This window comes from Mesoplodon bidens (genome assembly GCF_964165515.1).
Source record: "Mesoplodon bidens genome assembly, chromosome: 1".
Classification (NCBI taxonomy): domain Eukaryota; kingdom Metazoa; phylum Chordata; class Mammalia; order Artiodactyla; family Ziphiidae; genus Mesoplodon; species Mesoplodon bidens.
The window spans coordinates 217899533-217915902 of record NC_138176.1 but is presented as its reverse complement, the minus strand read 5'-3'; the positions used below and the strand labels follow the sequence as shown (position 1 = coordinate 217915902).

Sequence of the window (16370 nt, the reverse complement as noted above, 5' to 3'; positions counted from 1 at the left end):
CAGATTAAATGTGGGGTGTGAGAAAACAAGAAGTAAGCACAGCTCCACGGCTAACTGATTGGTTATCTATGCAGCTACAAGAATGGATTTGCCATCGAGTGAGATGAAGAAGACAGTGGGAGAAGCAGTTTGGGGGGTGAAGTCAGGAATCCAGTGAGTACTAGATATCCAATCAGAGATGGTGAAGAGGCTGCTATGTATGAGTCTGGAGTTCAGAGAAAGGTCATGACTCCAGACATGCATTTATGAATCACCACTTGGGAAGGTGTTGAAAGCCATGAGACTGAGATCACTAAGGGATTGAGCACAGACAGAGCAAAGGTCATGAAATGAGCCCACAGATGCCTACATTTAGAGGTTAAGAAAGTAAGGAACTGGCAAAAGAGACTGCAGTAGGTGCTGGTGAGGAAAAAGGACAATAAGGAGAGGGGATGGCCTGGAAGCCAAAGGAAGAACTTTCTAGTTCTGCTGACAGGGCACCTAGGAAGAGAACCCAGCACTAATCACTGGATTTAACATGGGTTCTTGGTGCCTTTGACAAGTGCATTTTTCATGCAATAGTGGGGATGACAGCCTGGCTGGGTCAAGAGAGGATGAGAAGAGAGACCCTGGAGACAGAATAGAGTTGACTTTGAAAGTTGTCCTATAAAATGTCCTATAAAACCAGGTGGTAGCTGGAGAGAAACATGAGGTCAACAGAGACTTTTTGTTTCTTGTTTCTAATGGGAGAAATTATAGCATGCCTGCATGGTAATGGGAAAGACTTGTTAGACAGAGAAGAAAATTGATGATGAATTTTTTAAAAAATTACTAGAACTATGTCCTTGAGCAGATAATAGGAATGAGACTACATTCCTGAATGAGTGCAATAGATTTCTGGCTGGTTTCCTCAGCTCCAATTTGTTCTTTTCTTCAATAAATCCTATCCCAGACATCTTTTCCGAAAATAGTGTTTTTATTATAACGTTCCAGCAATGTGTTTTGCTATGTTATCTGTGTTTCCTACCTGTTTTTGCATGCCTCTGCTTAGCTGTCAAATTGTTCAGTGATCACTGAGGTCAATACAAGTCAACTATGTGTCCAACCCCTGGCTGGGGACACGGGACACACTGTCCTGTCTTTATTCAAAACGTAAGTGTAGAGACAGGTGCATAATAAGATGAATTTACAGAGAGAAAAGCTATTATAAGAGAATGTAGACAGCACCAAATAAATTCGTATCAGGGAGAGAATAATTCCGCCTGGGCAGCAAAAGTTAGAGACGGTGGGCTCTGTGAGTAGGACATTCGAAGGCTGACAAGGAACACAGCAAGTGTGTCTAGAGCGCAGAGCAGGTATGACTGGAGATGAGGAGGCAAAGGCAGTCCAAGCCCGACTGGAACCTACTCCTCACTCCTTTCAGTGGTAAGCCTCTATCGCAACCACACTCCCTTCTTTACTGCCCCACCCCCACCCCAGGTGTGAACACACATACTTTCTTTTAAGCACAGTGAGCCATGGCAGTCCAGAAACCACGGGCAGGGGATGGGGATGAGGCTGAACTAGATCAGAGCTCTTCGAAGTGAGGGACGGGCACTCCTGGGGAACCCCCATGACTTTCCAAGGTCTGTATGACCACAGGGAGCTCTAAAGAAATGAATTTCCAGACCCACTACTTCCTTGGGTACCCCTTTGTGTAAGTGATATGCCTGAAATGTGCCTGAGGCAAAGCAGATTTCTAGCAAGTTCTCGTTTCCCCCCCGTTTCCTCTTTCATAATGATGCTTCTCCCATTTTACGAAAGAAAGGTGGACCTCTCCCCCATCCAGAATCCTACCATGAGCTTTGCCTGTCCAAGGTGCCAAATACAGGGCCAAGTGGAAAAACTGATATTAGAGATACCTTCTATAGTCAAAGCAGTGATATCCACACTACCCACCTCTACGCTGATATCATTTCCAATGTAGTTTAGTTTTATGCTAATAAAGTACTTATCAAAAGTGAATGCGTGGTGGCACAATGGTTAAGAATCCGCTTGCCAATGCAGGAGACACGGGTTCGATCCCTGGTCCAGGAAGATCCCACATGCCATGGAGCAACTAAGCCCGTGCGCCACAACTACTGAGCCTGCGCTCTAGAGCCCGCGAGCCACAACTACTAAGCCCATGTGCCACACCTACTGAAGCCCACGCACCTAGAGCCCCTGCTCTGAAACAAGAGAAGCCACCGCAATGAGAAGCCCGTGCACCATGATGAAAAGTAGCGTCTGCTTGCCCCAACTACAGAAAGCCTGCGCGCAGCAACGAAGACCCAACGCAGCCAAAAAGAAAAAGAAAAAAAAAGTGAATGGGATATTTTGGTTAATTGTGTACTAATACTATTTAAAATAATAACGAATAATTTTAACAATATAGTTATTTATTTTAGAAAATGAAATCTCACTGTATATGCTTATTTTTGGTGCTGAGGAGTAAGGAAAGCAAAAAAGTTGGGAAAATATCTTGTAAAATATCTAACTAAGACGTTCAATTAAAAAATATTATTTGAAAATGTTGGCAGTCAGGGTTAACAGTTTGACAAGGGTACAGCTAACCCTTGAACAACAGCAGGGTCAGGGGCGCCAACACTGCTCTCAGTGGAAAATCCGCTGTAATTTTCAGCAGGCCCTGGGTACCACAGTTCTTCCATATCCGTGGTTCTGCATCACAGATTCAACCAACCACGGATCCTGTAGCACCATAGCATTTACTGTCAAAAAAAACCCTTGTATAAGTGGACCTCGCAGTTCAAACTCCTGTTGTTCAAGGGTCAACATAGTTCCTGTCCAAATTTTTATCCAAAGGCATATAAGCAGGAGGCCCAGTAAGGAGACTTCAGTGATACGGCAATCACTGACTATGTCACTGGGCTCGTGTGTCAAGACCTTAGAGTCTCCCCACTCCCAACCTTACAGCCCTAATATTTTCCTCTTCTGGGATCATTTTCGGTTTCAATTCCTTTACTTGACAAAATACTTTCTGTCACTCTCCTTCAGCATCTGGAAAAGAAACAACTTAGAATATGATCACCTACTATAGGCACTGATTTTTTTTACTCCTTCTCATGTGGTCTATATATAGTCCTCTGCTTCTAAAAATGACCTGCCAGGCACCACTAGATTTGCAGTGGGATAAAACACTGGAAAATATATGTGTATACATACTCTGCCTCCAGATATAAATTGTGTACAAATACTATCGTTGAGATGAATTGAGATCAAAGAGCCTCTTATTTCCTATTTCTGATTCCAGCACTGAATAACTTTTTTGAAAAAAAGTGTAACATTCCCTGACATATAGCAAGTTAATAAATAATCATAAATATATATGAAATTGATTATAGTTAGTTAGTAACATTACCATTAAATAGTTAGGAGTAAACACTATGAGCAAAACCCACAAATGTTCTCTCAACTTTCCTATGGAATTTTTCCATCCAGTCCGTAAAATAGGATAGCAGCCAGCACATAAGCAATGCTCAGCCTCAACAGTCTCATGCAGTAATCTGTAATCACTGGGTAAATAAATCAAAGAGCTAATACTGAGTTAAAGACAGAAGTTGGCTTCTTGCCAACCCTCAGACCATAAAATCTTCTGAAAAGGGGACTTCCCAAATAGTTGACTACATCACTTCCACTGTGATATGGGAGCCTTCTGATCACTCCCTGAATCCCAGCCTTTTACTTGGATGGATGGATATATAGGTAGATAGATAGATAGATAGATACAGACATATCGATCAATCCACATTTGCCTATCTGTCAAGCTCTATCAGCAAAAACTATGTAAACTGAACAAATGTTTTCATTCAGGAACCATAAAAAATTTTTTCTCCAAGGAACCAAACACATATAGACACTCATGTGAATATCATTTGCTCATAAAGATAATCTTTAAGTATATAATTAATAAGGTCAATTATGCAAGTACCGTATAAGCATTAATTTAAAATGAATGTTCCATCATTATATCACTCTGCATTAAAATGAAATAGTGGTTGATTGTCACTGTCAAACTGTGGGAAATATTTCTATGGAAATAATATCACCCTTCATAAATACCGGTGCTCTTAAATCTGTCTGGGTTCAAACCCCAGCTCTACCACTTTCTCACTCTGTGACTTTGGGAAAGTTATTTAATTACTACTCTATGCTCCAATTTCTTCAGTTATAAAATACAGTCCCTACACCACATAACTTTATTATGATAATTTAAAAAAAATAAACACATACTTGGAGCAACATCCAGTACATAAGAATTCAACAAGTGTTAGCTATGATTCACATTATTTCCCATAGTTCAAGCTGTGGACCTAAAACAGTACTCTCTGTATTATCATTCACTAACCTTCAAAAGAATAGTTACATAATGAAAACAGCTTAACAGTAAACTCTAAGTGAGATAGGAAGAAAGCAGTTTTCTAAGTTTTAAAATGTTTTAAAAACTGTTTAGGGTTTGAGACTCATTTAAAAAGCTCATTACTCTTAGAGGAAAACATAGGCAGAACACTCTATGACATAAATCACAGCAAGATCCTTTTGGACCCACCTCCTAGAGAAATGGAAATAAAAACAAAGATAAACAAATGGGACCTAATGAAACTTCAAAGCTTTTGCACAGCAAAGGAAACCATAAACAAGACCAAAAGACAACCCTCAGAATGGGAGAAAATATTTGCAGATGAAGCAACTGACAAAGGATTAATCTCCAAAATTTATAAACAGCTCATGCAGCTCAATAACAAAAAAACAAACAACCCAATCCAAAAATGGGCAGAAGACTTAAATAGACATTTCTCCAAAGAAGATATACAGACTGCCAACAAACACATGAAAAAATGCTCAACATCATTAATCATTAGAGAAATGTAAATCAAAACTACAATGAGATATCATCTCACACCAGTCAGAATGGCCATCATCAAGAAATCTAGAAACAATAAATGCTGGAGAGGGTGTGGAGAAAAGGGAACACTCTTGCACTGCTGGTGGGAATGTGAATTGGTACAGCCACTATGGAGAACAGTATGGAGGTTCCTTAAAAGACTAAAAATAGAACTACCATATGACCCAGCAATCCCACTACTAGGCATATACCCTGAGAAAACCATAATTCAAAAAGAGGCATGTACCAAAATGTTCATTGCAGCTCTATTCACAATAGCCCGAAGCTGGAAACAACCTAAGTGTCCATCATCGGATGAATGGATAAAGAAGATGTGGCACATATATACAATGGAATATTACTCAGCCATAAAAAGAAACGAAACTGAGCTATTTGTAATGAGGTGGATAGACCTAGAGTCTGTCATACAGAGTGAAGTAAGTCAGAAAGAGAAAGACAAATACTGTATGCTAACACATATATATGGAATTTAAGAGAAAAAAAATGTCAGGAAGAACCTAGGGGTAAAACAGGAATAAAGACACAGACCTACTTAAGAATGGACTTGAGGATATGGGGAGGGGGAAGGGTAAGCTGTGACGAAGCGAAAGAGAGGCATGGACATATATACAGTACCAAACGTAGGGTAGATAGATAGTGGGAAGCAGCCGCAGAGCACAGGGAAATCAGCTCGGTGCTTTGTGACCGCCTGGAGGGGTGGGATGGGGAGGGTGGGAGGGAGGGAGATGCATGAGGGAAGGGATGTGGGAACAGATGTATATGTATGACTGATGCACTTTGTTATAAAGCAGAAACTAATAAAAAAATAATAATAATTTAAAAAAAAAAGCTCATTAGAGTTATGGCTATTTTCCTCAGAAAAATCCCCTTTACACAACATTTCAGAGCTTCATTCACCACTTTCCTGAAATCCACCCAGAGCCAGCAAACCTGAGATGGAGAACCTTCTAGGATTTAAGATTCTTCAATTATCAAACTCTATTTCAATAAACTTTAGACCACTGCTTTCTCCCATCCTTCAAAGAAGTTTATAAACATGTATTGCATTGACAAACATTATGTCCTGTGATACAGCTGTTGACATTTACATATTAATTTTATGGATTTAAATGGAAAGCATCAAATTGTTTTTCTTAAACCCACTGGTTACCTGTAGGAAAATCCTAATTCCAGAAATTGTAGCTTCAAATCAGGTTCTGGAGTTCCCACTCCAAATTAGCAGAGAACAGTGAACCCAAAAGTATGGGAACACTCTGCCTACCAGAAGTCCAGCGGCCAACCTAACCCTTCCGTCACTCTGTCATAGAGCAGATGATTCTGCTGGAAAGGCTATTCTGAGTATGACCAAAACTTTGACAGGAGAAAACAGAGGAAGAAATACAGGGATGTGCCATTAAAACACAACCAGAACGAACCTTCAGAACTTTCTAAACTTCTTAACTTTATTAAGTAAAACTTTCAATTTTTCATCACTTTTTAAATCTAAAATGGCTATTGCTTTGTCTTCAGTCCTTTCCTTTCTATATCCTTGTGTTCTTCCCTTGTATCTCCTCCCTCTGTCTATCATGCCCACCACACTGCTTTTTTTTTTTTTTTTTTTGCGGTACGCGGGCCTCTCACTGTTGTGGCCTCTCCCGTTGCGGAGCACAGGCTCCGGACGCGCAGGCTCAGCGGCCATGGCTCACGGGCCCAGCCGCTCCGCGGCACGTGGGATCTTCCCGGACCGGGGCACGAACCCGTATCCCCTGCATCGGCAGGCGGACTCTCAAACACTGCACCACCAGGGAAGCCCCACACTGCTTTTTAATAAAAATGACAGGAGTTTAATGTATATTGTACCCTGATGCTTTCCATGGAACAGTTCACCTCTGCACAGCAGGATGCTGTAACCACCTAGATCTGATCTGTTTATTCAATCAAGTCAAAGAAGCCTCTATTCAATCAAGGCAAAGAAGCCTCTTGAAGCCCACTGACAAGATAAGAATGCCTATCAGTTACAAGGAGATACCATTACCAGTGTCATAACATTAGACCATAGCTTTTAAAAACAATGGAGATAGCTAGAGACAACCATTTCACTTCCAGTTTCTAAACTTCTGACTCACCCTATTTAAGAATCTGTTATAAGCATCACTGAAGAATTAATCTTGCCTTACATAGACTTCGAAGATAAAAAAAATTTAATGTATAGAAATTCAAGTTAAATTCAATATATTATAAGCTAAATTGAAATACATTGTATACGCTTGCAAGAGTCTCAGTAACACCTGACAAAATTAACTGGATTTTCATTTAAAGCCACTTTGAATAAGGATTTCACGGCAGTACAAGTCTCCTGCATTTCTTCCAAGTTTCTAGCACTGATTTTCTGGAAATAATATAAACGGAGGCCTGATTGTCAAACGGTAACCATTCCTGTAGATTCCTCTCCCAAGGAAGGTTAAGTGTCCTGATCAAAGCAGAGGAGGATAATTTGACTGACAAAGATAGCGTCAGACGTGCGGGGCTCACACTCAAGGTGGCACCAGCCGGCGGGGAGTTTGGGAGGGGGCAGGGAAGAAGCGGGAGCTGCGGTACCTTTCTTGCACTTTCTGAGCTCGATGAGGTGCAGAACTCAGCGCTCTGTGCCGCCGGACCTCGCTTTCTCCGAACCCCGCAGCTGGGCTGGGCTGGCCAGGCGCGCTTCCCTCGCCCTCCGCCGGCCGGCGCGGAGTCGGTGGAGCGGACGGCGGAGCCGAGCGGGGACCCGCTAGTGGACGAGCAATCTGTGCTCGGCTGGAAGCGGAGGATGCGGAGGAGAGCCCGCGAAGGCAATAAAGGGTCGGAAGGGGAAATACCTCCGCGCGGGGCGCCACCGAAAACCGAAGTCGCGGTCAAGCGTTCCCCAGAAGAGGGCGGGGCGAGGCGGCCCGGCCGGTAGCCCGTCGCGGGGAGACGGGTGCGTCCGGCCAGAGCTGGGAGGAGTCCGAGGCGAAGGCTTTCGGGGAGGGTTCCCTCGCCCTTTCAGCCACCAGCACCTCCCCTCCCAAAGCGGGGAAGCCAAGCTCTGTACCTCCATCGAGTCCGGGCTACAGAGTCGGGGGCGGCGGGCAGCGCGGCGGGGCGGGCGCGGTCGTCCGGCTCCCTTCCCGGGCGTCGCGCCTCTGCGGCCGAGAACGAATCAGCTGGGGTTCCCCTGGACGCCTTGGAACCCAGGGAGTCCCAACTCCCAACAAAAAGAAAAGTGAAAGAGAAAGGAGGAGAGGCGAAGATAAACACCCCCAGCGGAGGCTGAGGGAGGGGCGGGTGGCAGCAGCCCTTGGCCGACTGCCCCAGGTGGCCTGGCTCCCCGCCCCCAGGGAGGTGGCCGCCGCTGCCGAGCCCGGGGTCTCAGAACCTGCAGGGTCAGAAGGAGGAAGTCTAGGAGCGCCGGCCCCGCCTCGCAGGGACGCTGGCCCGGGACTTGGCCTATCCCTCCTGCGGCACCTGCAGGGAAGGCGCGAAGAGGTGTCCCGGAGTCCACCTGCCGCATCCACGGGCGCCGGGCATGGCACGCCAGGCTGCCCGGGCTGAGACTGAGACCTGGGAGCAGCGCGTGACCAGGTTAGCCAGGGGAAAGGGGAAAATGCGTTGGACCGAACGGAATGGGTGGCTACTCCAGACCTTGACCCTCCCCACAGCCTAGAAGAAGGAAGGCCCTGAAGTCCTGCTAGAGAAAACATGGGAGGAAAACACCTGGGCGACTACTTTGTCCAAGGTAGTTGGCACGGAGGGTGAATGAACATGAACGAATGTGCCTATCTGTGGACCACTTTCCCAGCCTAGCGCGTCGTACGGTGTAAAACATTACGATGGGACCACGTGAAATGTTGTTATTGTAGGATTTTACAGTTAAAAGAAGGAACTGAGTTCTTTGAGGCTAAGTGATCCTTGTGCCTCAGAGCCTGCAGAAATGGTTTCAGTTTTTGGAAGCACTTTGGAGAATCTTGCACACGTGTGAATCACTGAAAATCCCTAACGGAAGGCTGCTTGCCCAAATTTTTCAGGGTCATGTCACGGAAATAATGATAAGGCTCCCTGTAGCTTGGTAAAACATTTAACTAACTTTTCTTTGTATTACGTACATGTTAAAATAAAATTTAAAAATATTTGAAGAGATTTAAATATTAAATGTACATAAAGTTCCACATAAAATCATTTTGCATTTTTATGAAAAAGTTGAGCTCTAGATAGTCACGATCAATAAAATAAGTGAGATGTAAATGTAAAAATTTTTTACAGCCATTCAAGTCTTTACCATAGTTGGAAATTATGTTTAAAGAAATGAAGCAATCATTCCTTTCTGTGCAAGACAATGTAATGTTCAATTTTCTTGTGATAATGTCAATGATTTCAAATCCAATCAGACTTTTTCATAGCAATACACTGAAGCTCTGATTTGCAGAATGAGGATGCATCCTGAGTGAGATTGGGCTTGCAGCTGGATTGGATTCTATTGCAACAGATGTAGCAGCCCCAAAGGTAAACTATGTGTATATGTGAATATCGAAATTAATGATGGAGAAGTGGATCTGTGTCTGCATGTCTGCTTGAACGGGTCCAGTCCTTCTGGGCTCCCTCAAGATGAGCTCCCATACCTCCTTCAGCCCCCTTACAGATGCTGCGTGTTCTGCAGCTGGTGGCTGAAGTAGTTGTCCAGATAGTAAGGCCCACCCGTCATTGGCCTCACTTAGCAGCAACTAGCAGAGGCAAATATCACTGCCGCCAGAGGTCACATCATTACCTCCCAGATCCTGCTGCACTTGGGCTGCCTAAGAGCACTAGAAAAAGCTGTTCTTAGCTGGGGCTCACTAGCCTGGGGGCTCCAGCTGTCCCTGGGGCTGAGAGACATCAGTGTCTGACAGCACACTTTTAACACGTGGCCACCATGAATTTTCTGAGCTATTGGAGAAGTTTTCACAACGCTATGAAACTGATGGGAATTTTCTTCATAGAGCTGAGCTTTAAAGTACAATCTGAAGACATAAGAAGAATAAAATTGGTCTACAGATATTGATTAAGCTTCTAATATATGTAAGTTCTGGAACAAGATGGGCTGAATGATATATAAAGCATTTAGTCAGATTGGGGAGATAAAATAATGTAAATGACAAGAAAGTGAAATTGAAACTGTTGATGGCCATAAGAGAGACTTTGCTCAACTAACTACTTGCCTCCCAAGTATGTAGGTCAAATTTGTTTTCTCAATTACCCCCCAAAAAAGTATTTTTGAATTAGTTATATAAATGCCTGCAATTTATTGAAGTTGGGTATTCAGCATAATGTTTTTGTTGCACTGCCTCAAACAGAGAAATCTAATGTATGCCACTTGTATTTTCAGTTGCCACAGGCTGTTTGACAAGATACTGAAAATTGCTCACACCAATGAACAAGTAAATTCCACTGTGTAAATTAAAAACAAAGACCAAGATTGATGAAATAATTTGAAACTGCCTAAAGGTAACTAATAAAATTACCATGTGGAAAGAAGTAAAAATTAACTAAATCTCACAGAAGTGACCATAATAAATAATTTTTCTTTGAATTAAAAAAATTAACAATAAAATCATAGTTGAATAAAATTTTAATATCTTATTTTTCATTCCAAAGACAATGTTAGCCAATTGGCTAGTTGTCTTTAAAATAAATGTTTTCTTTGGAAACTATGTGGAAGTAGTTGAAAGTTAGCTCATCTGACTTAGTGTTCAAAGTCCATGACTGTGACCTTATTTATAGTTCTCCTAAGGAACAAATCACAGGCCAAGAACAAGCTGATCTTCTGGTCTTTGAAAAACATAGTCTGGGACACCTGAATTTGCCATTTTGGTTAAAGCCTTACCTCAGTGTTGCTCCTCCCCTCTGTCTTTTTGGTGGTCCTAACAATAGAGGAATACTCTTCCTCTTACAGATTACTTGAGTTTTCAAGAGCTTCTTAAGTTACCGCTTTCTCAGAGGTCCAGGATAGGTCACACCTTGGGTCACAAATCAAGCCTCAGTAAATTTAAGAAAATTGAAATCATATCAAGCATACTTTCTGACCACAATGCTATGAGATTAGAAATCAACTACAGGGAAGAAATGTAAAAAACACAAACATATGGAGGCTAAACAATACATTACTAAATAACAAAGAGATCACTGAAGAAATCAAAGAGGAAATCAAAAAATACCTAGAGACAAATGATAATGAAAACACAACAATACAATACCTATGGGTTGTAGCAAAAGCAGTTCTAAGAGGGAAGTTTATAGCTATACAAGCCTAGCTCAAGAAATAAGAAAAATCTCAAATCATCTAACTTTACATCTAAAGGAAATAGAGCAAGAGGAACAAACAAAACCCAAAGTTAGCAGAAGAAAAGGAATCATAAAGATCAGAGCAGAAATAAATGAAATAGAAACAAGGAAAACAATAGCAAAGATCAATAAAACTAAAAGCTGGTTCTTTGAGCAGATAAACAATATTGATAAACCATTAGCCAGACTCATCAAGAAAAAGAGGGAGAGGACTCAAATCAATAAAATTAGAAATGAAAAAGGAGAGGTTACAACAGACACTGCAGAAATACAAAACATCCTAAGAGACTACTACAAGTAACTCTATGCCAATAAAATGGACAACCTGGAAGAAATGGACAAATTCTTAGAAAGGTATAAACTGCCAAGACTGAACCAGGAAGAAATAGAACATATGAACAGACCAATCACAAGTAATGAAATTAAAACTGTGATTAAAAATCTTCCAACAAACAAAAGTGCAGGACCAGATGGCTTCACAGGTGAATTCTATCAAATATTTAGACAAGAGCTAACACCCATCCTTCTCAAACTCTTCCAAAAAATTGCAGAGGAAGGAACACTCCCAAACTCATTCTATGAGGCCACCATCACCCTGATACCAAAACCAGACAAAGGTACTACAAAAAAAGAAAATTACAGACCAATATCACTGATGAATATAGATGCAAAAATCCTCAACAAAACACTAGCAAGCAGAATCCAACCACACATTAAAAGGATCGTACACCATGATCAAGTGGGGTTTATCCCAGGGATGCAAGGATTCTTCAATATATGCAAATTAATCAATGTGATACACCATATTAAAAAATTGAAAAATAAAAACCATATGATAATCTCAATAGATGCAGAAGAAGCATTTGACAAAATCCAACATCCATTTATGATAAAAACTCTCCAGAAAGTGGGCATAGAGGGAACCTACCTCAATATAATAATGGCCATATATGACAAACCCACAGCAAGCATCATTCTCAATGGTGAAAAACTGAAAGCATTTCCTCTAAGATCAGGAACAATACAAGGATATCCACTGTCATCACTATTATTCAACATAGTTTTGGAAATTCTAGCCACAGCAATCGGAGAGGAAAAATAAATAAAAGGAATACAAACTGGAAAAGAAGTAAAACTGGCACCGTTTGCAGATGACATGATACTATACATAGAGAATCCTAAAGATGCCACCAGAAAACTACTAGAGCTAATCAATGAATTTGGCAAAGTTGCAGGATACAAAATTAATGCACAGAAATCTCTTGTATTCCTATACACTAATGATGAAAAATCTGAAAGAGAAATTAAGGAAACACTCCCATTTACCATTCCAGGCAAAAGAATAAAATATCTAGGAATAAACCTACCTAAGGAGACAAAAGACCTGAATGCAGAAAACTATGAGACCCTGATGAAAGACATCAAAGACGATATAAACCGATGGAGAGATATACCATGTTCTTGGACTGGAAGACTCAACATTGTGAAAATGACTCTACTACCCAAAGCAATCTACAGATTCAATGCAATTCCTATGATATTACCAGTGGCATTTTTTAAAGAACTAGAACAAAAAATCTTAAAATTTGTATGGGGACACAAAAGACCTGAATAGCCAAAGCAGTCTTGAGGGGAAAAAATGGAGCTGGATGAGTCAGACTCCCTGACTTCAGGCTATACTACAAAGCTACAGTAATCAAGACAATATGGTACTGGCACAAAAACAGAAATATAGATCAATGGAACAAGATAGAAATCCCAGAGCTAAACCCACACACACTATGGTCAACTAATCTAAGACAAAGGAGGCAAGGATATACAATGGAGAAAAGACAGGCTCTTCAATATGCAAAAACTGGACAGCTACATGTAAAAGAATTAAATTAGAACACTCCCTAACACCACACACAAAAATAAACTCAAAATGGATAAGAGACCTAAATGTAAGACCGGACACTATAAAACTCTTAGAGGAAAACATAGGAAGAAAACTCTGACATAAATCACAGCAAGATCTTTTTTGATCCACCTCCTAGAGTAATGGAAATAAAAACAAAAATAAACAAATGGGACCTAATGAAACTTAAAAGCTTTTGCAAAGCAAAGGAAACTACAAACAAGACAAAAAGACAACCCTCAGAATGGGAGAAGATATTTGCAAATGAATCAACGGACAAAGGATTATCTCCAAAATATATAAACAGCTCATGCAGGTCGATATTAAAAAAACAAACAAACCAATCCAAAAATGGGCAGAAGTCCTAAATAGACATTTCTCCAAATAAGACATACAGATGGCCAAGAAGCACATGAAAATCTGCTCAACATCACTAATTATGAGAGAAATGCAAATCAAAACTACAATGAGGCATCACCTCACACCAGTTAGAATGGGTATCATCAGAAAATCTACAAACAAAAATGCTGGAGAGGGTGTGGAGAAAAGAGAACCCTCTTGCACTGTTGGTGGGAATGTAAATTGATACAGCCACTATGGAGAACTTAAAAAACTCCATAGTGGAGTTTCCTCAAAAACTAAAGGAAATTATATGTATGGAGGTTCCTTAAAAAACTAAAAATAGAATTACCATATGACCCAGTAATCCCACTACTGGGCTCATACCCAGAGAAAACCATAATTCAAAAAGACACATGCACCCCAATGTTCACTGCAGCACTATTTACAATAGCCAGGTCATGGAAGCAACGTAAATGCCCATCGACAGACAAATGGATAAAGAAGAAGTGGTACATATACACAATGGAATATTACTCAGCCATAAAAAGGAACAAAATTGGGTCATTTGTAGAGATGTGGATGAATCTAGAGACTGTTATACAGAATGAAGTAAGTCAGAAAGAGAAAAACAAATATTGTATATTAACGCATATATGTGGAACCAAAAAAATGGTACAGATGAACAGGTTTGCAGGGCAGAAATTGAGACACAGATGTAGAGAACAAACATATGGACACCAAGGGGGGAAAGCAACGGCAGGTGGGGGTGGTGGTGGGATGAATTGGGAGATTGGGATTGACATATATACACTGATGGGTATAAAGCAGATGACTAATAAGAACTTCCTGTATACAAAATAAATTAAATTAAATTTTTAAAAAAGTGTTCTGGAAAACGAAAAAAAATACTGTGGTAAAATATACATAAAATAAAATAAATCAATAAATAAAAATAAAAAGAACTTCCCCGGCAGACCAGTGGTTAAGACTCCACACTTCCACTGCAGGGGGTATGGAAAAAAATTAAAACCTGTCCTTAAAAAAAATAATAAACTTCTGCTTCCTCCCCGCCCTCCTGTTCTTTATCTGTCTTTCATAACACGTGGGTTTCAGCCAAGAAGGGTAGAGGGAAAATTATTTTTCATCCCCTCATGCCTTAAGAAGTGATAAGGCTATCGCTAAAATTCCTCACCTGTAGATGTTAAATCAAAAGAGACAGTAATGATTACATTCCAAAATATCCCCAAGAAAGACTCATTAAAAACCGGGACTGGTCCAGTGTAAGAAATAATTGTTGATAAACACTGTATTAATTAAACAAATCACAGAAGTAAACCCTCTCATGTAGTTGAAATAGCAAAGTAAAATTTCAGTAGGCATAATATACCTATTTGGATTCTTGTCCAATGTAGTACACAGAAAATGTGCTATATTTCAAGAAAGCATGTCATAGTTTAATACTGAGTGCAGAAACTCACAAAAACACTGAATGGGCATTTCCTTGAAAAATGGCTTTCAGAAAGGAAGGTTTGGCGTTTTTGTTCTTTTTGAAACATGAATAAGAAATGAAGTTCTAGTGCAGGCAAAGGAAAATCTTGTGTTTGTAAAATCGACTTTTATGCTCAAACACAGTGAAAATAGAAGTCTTGGAAAGAGTTATGCGTGGTATTTGAAGGTACTTTCATCTGTACATGAATAAATAATTATGGTATGTAAATTGTGTTAGAAGTCTTGCTGCTTCATTTGCTTGTTTCACCCCGCAGATACAAATCTTCCCTTTAAAATCTACATTTGTTTGCATTTATAACTAAGCTTAGTTCGGGAAATCTAAGATCTGAGGATTCAAAATCAGGTTTGACAGACCTAAAACTAATGTTATCAAATCATTCTTTCACTATCATTTATTTATCGCTAACTCTACACTCAGAATCTACTACATGCCACAGATTATACAGATATAGTATAAGGAATAGTTCCTCCGTTCCAAAGGGAAAATAGATGACATAATTGCCACCATTGAGAAGTTTACAATGTGTTGTGGTTAATTTTTGTAGGTTAATAAAACTGCAAATAGTGGCTTGCAGGTAACCCTATCTGTTCAAATTTTCTATCACAATTACATTGAGGTAATATCACAATGTCATTTTAATTGACTAGCTTTTTTACCCTATGATTCTTTAGTGGGAATTTTCATGCCAGATTTGTGCTAATTCTTGTGCACTCAAAAAGTGAGAGAAAAGGAAACCTGGAATTAAAGGCTTGAAGTCTGATCTATTTAAGCAAGTACCATTAGTCATACAAATTTATCTCACAGATGTACATTCACTGAGATTAGATACTGTGACATCAGCATGATATAATGTGGAAAATATTAAATTGTTAAGCACTCTAACGTGAGCCTAGTTTTAATCCGTCTGGCCAAAGTGGGCACTTTAATCATTTAGAAACTGAAAATCTGAGATAAATTTATCTAGGATCACACAGAATTAAGTGGTGAATCCAATATTTGAACCCATCTCTATTAGCAAAGCCTCACCTTCTCTAACATATTGCAAGCCAGTTGAGAATTGGCCCATAAATGGTTAACAATTGCTATGTTGCTCACGACCTACCCTATGGTAAGTATACCCTTGCAGCTTAATATGCATCTTTTTTAATCCTAAAACTAAACTCCAATTTACATACGGTGAAACTGGGGTTCAAAGAGATTAAGTAATGTGCCAAAGGACATATAGCTGAAGAAATACATAAAGTGTCATTTCCTTAATTCCACCTATGTTTCAATAAAACACATACAGATTTACATATACTTACTTGGAGACTGAATCCAAAACAACCATAGGGGGAAAGGAAAACTAGCCAATTAAAATGATCTTGTGATATTACTTCAAAGTA

The 16370-nt window shown here is 40.3% G+C and overlaps 1 protein-coding gene across 1 annotated transcript in view; it reads right to left on the bottom strand.

Annotated features, from left to right (window-relative positions):
- The window catches only part of IL15 (interleukin 15), a 103145-nt gene extending 95418 nt beyond the window's left edge, over window positions 1-7727 (bottom strand). The window contains exon 1 of the mRNA XM_081240674.1: window positions 7499-7727. The gene's annotated coding sequence lies outside the window, so the exon portion shown is untranslated. The remainder of the gene's footprint in view (window positions 1-7498) is intronic.
- Window positions 7728-16370: the final 8643 nt, after the last annotated feature.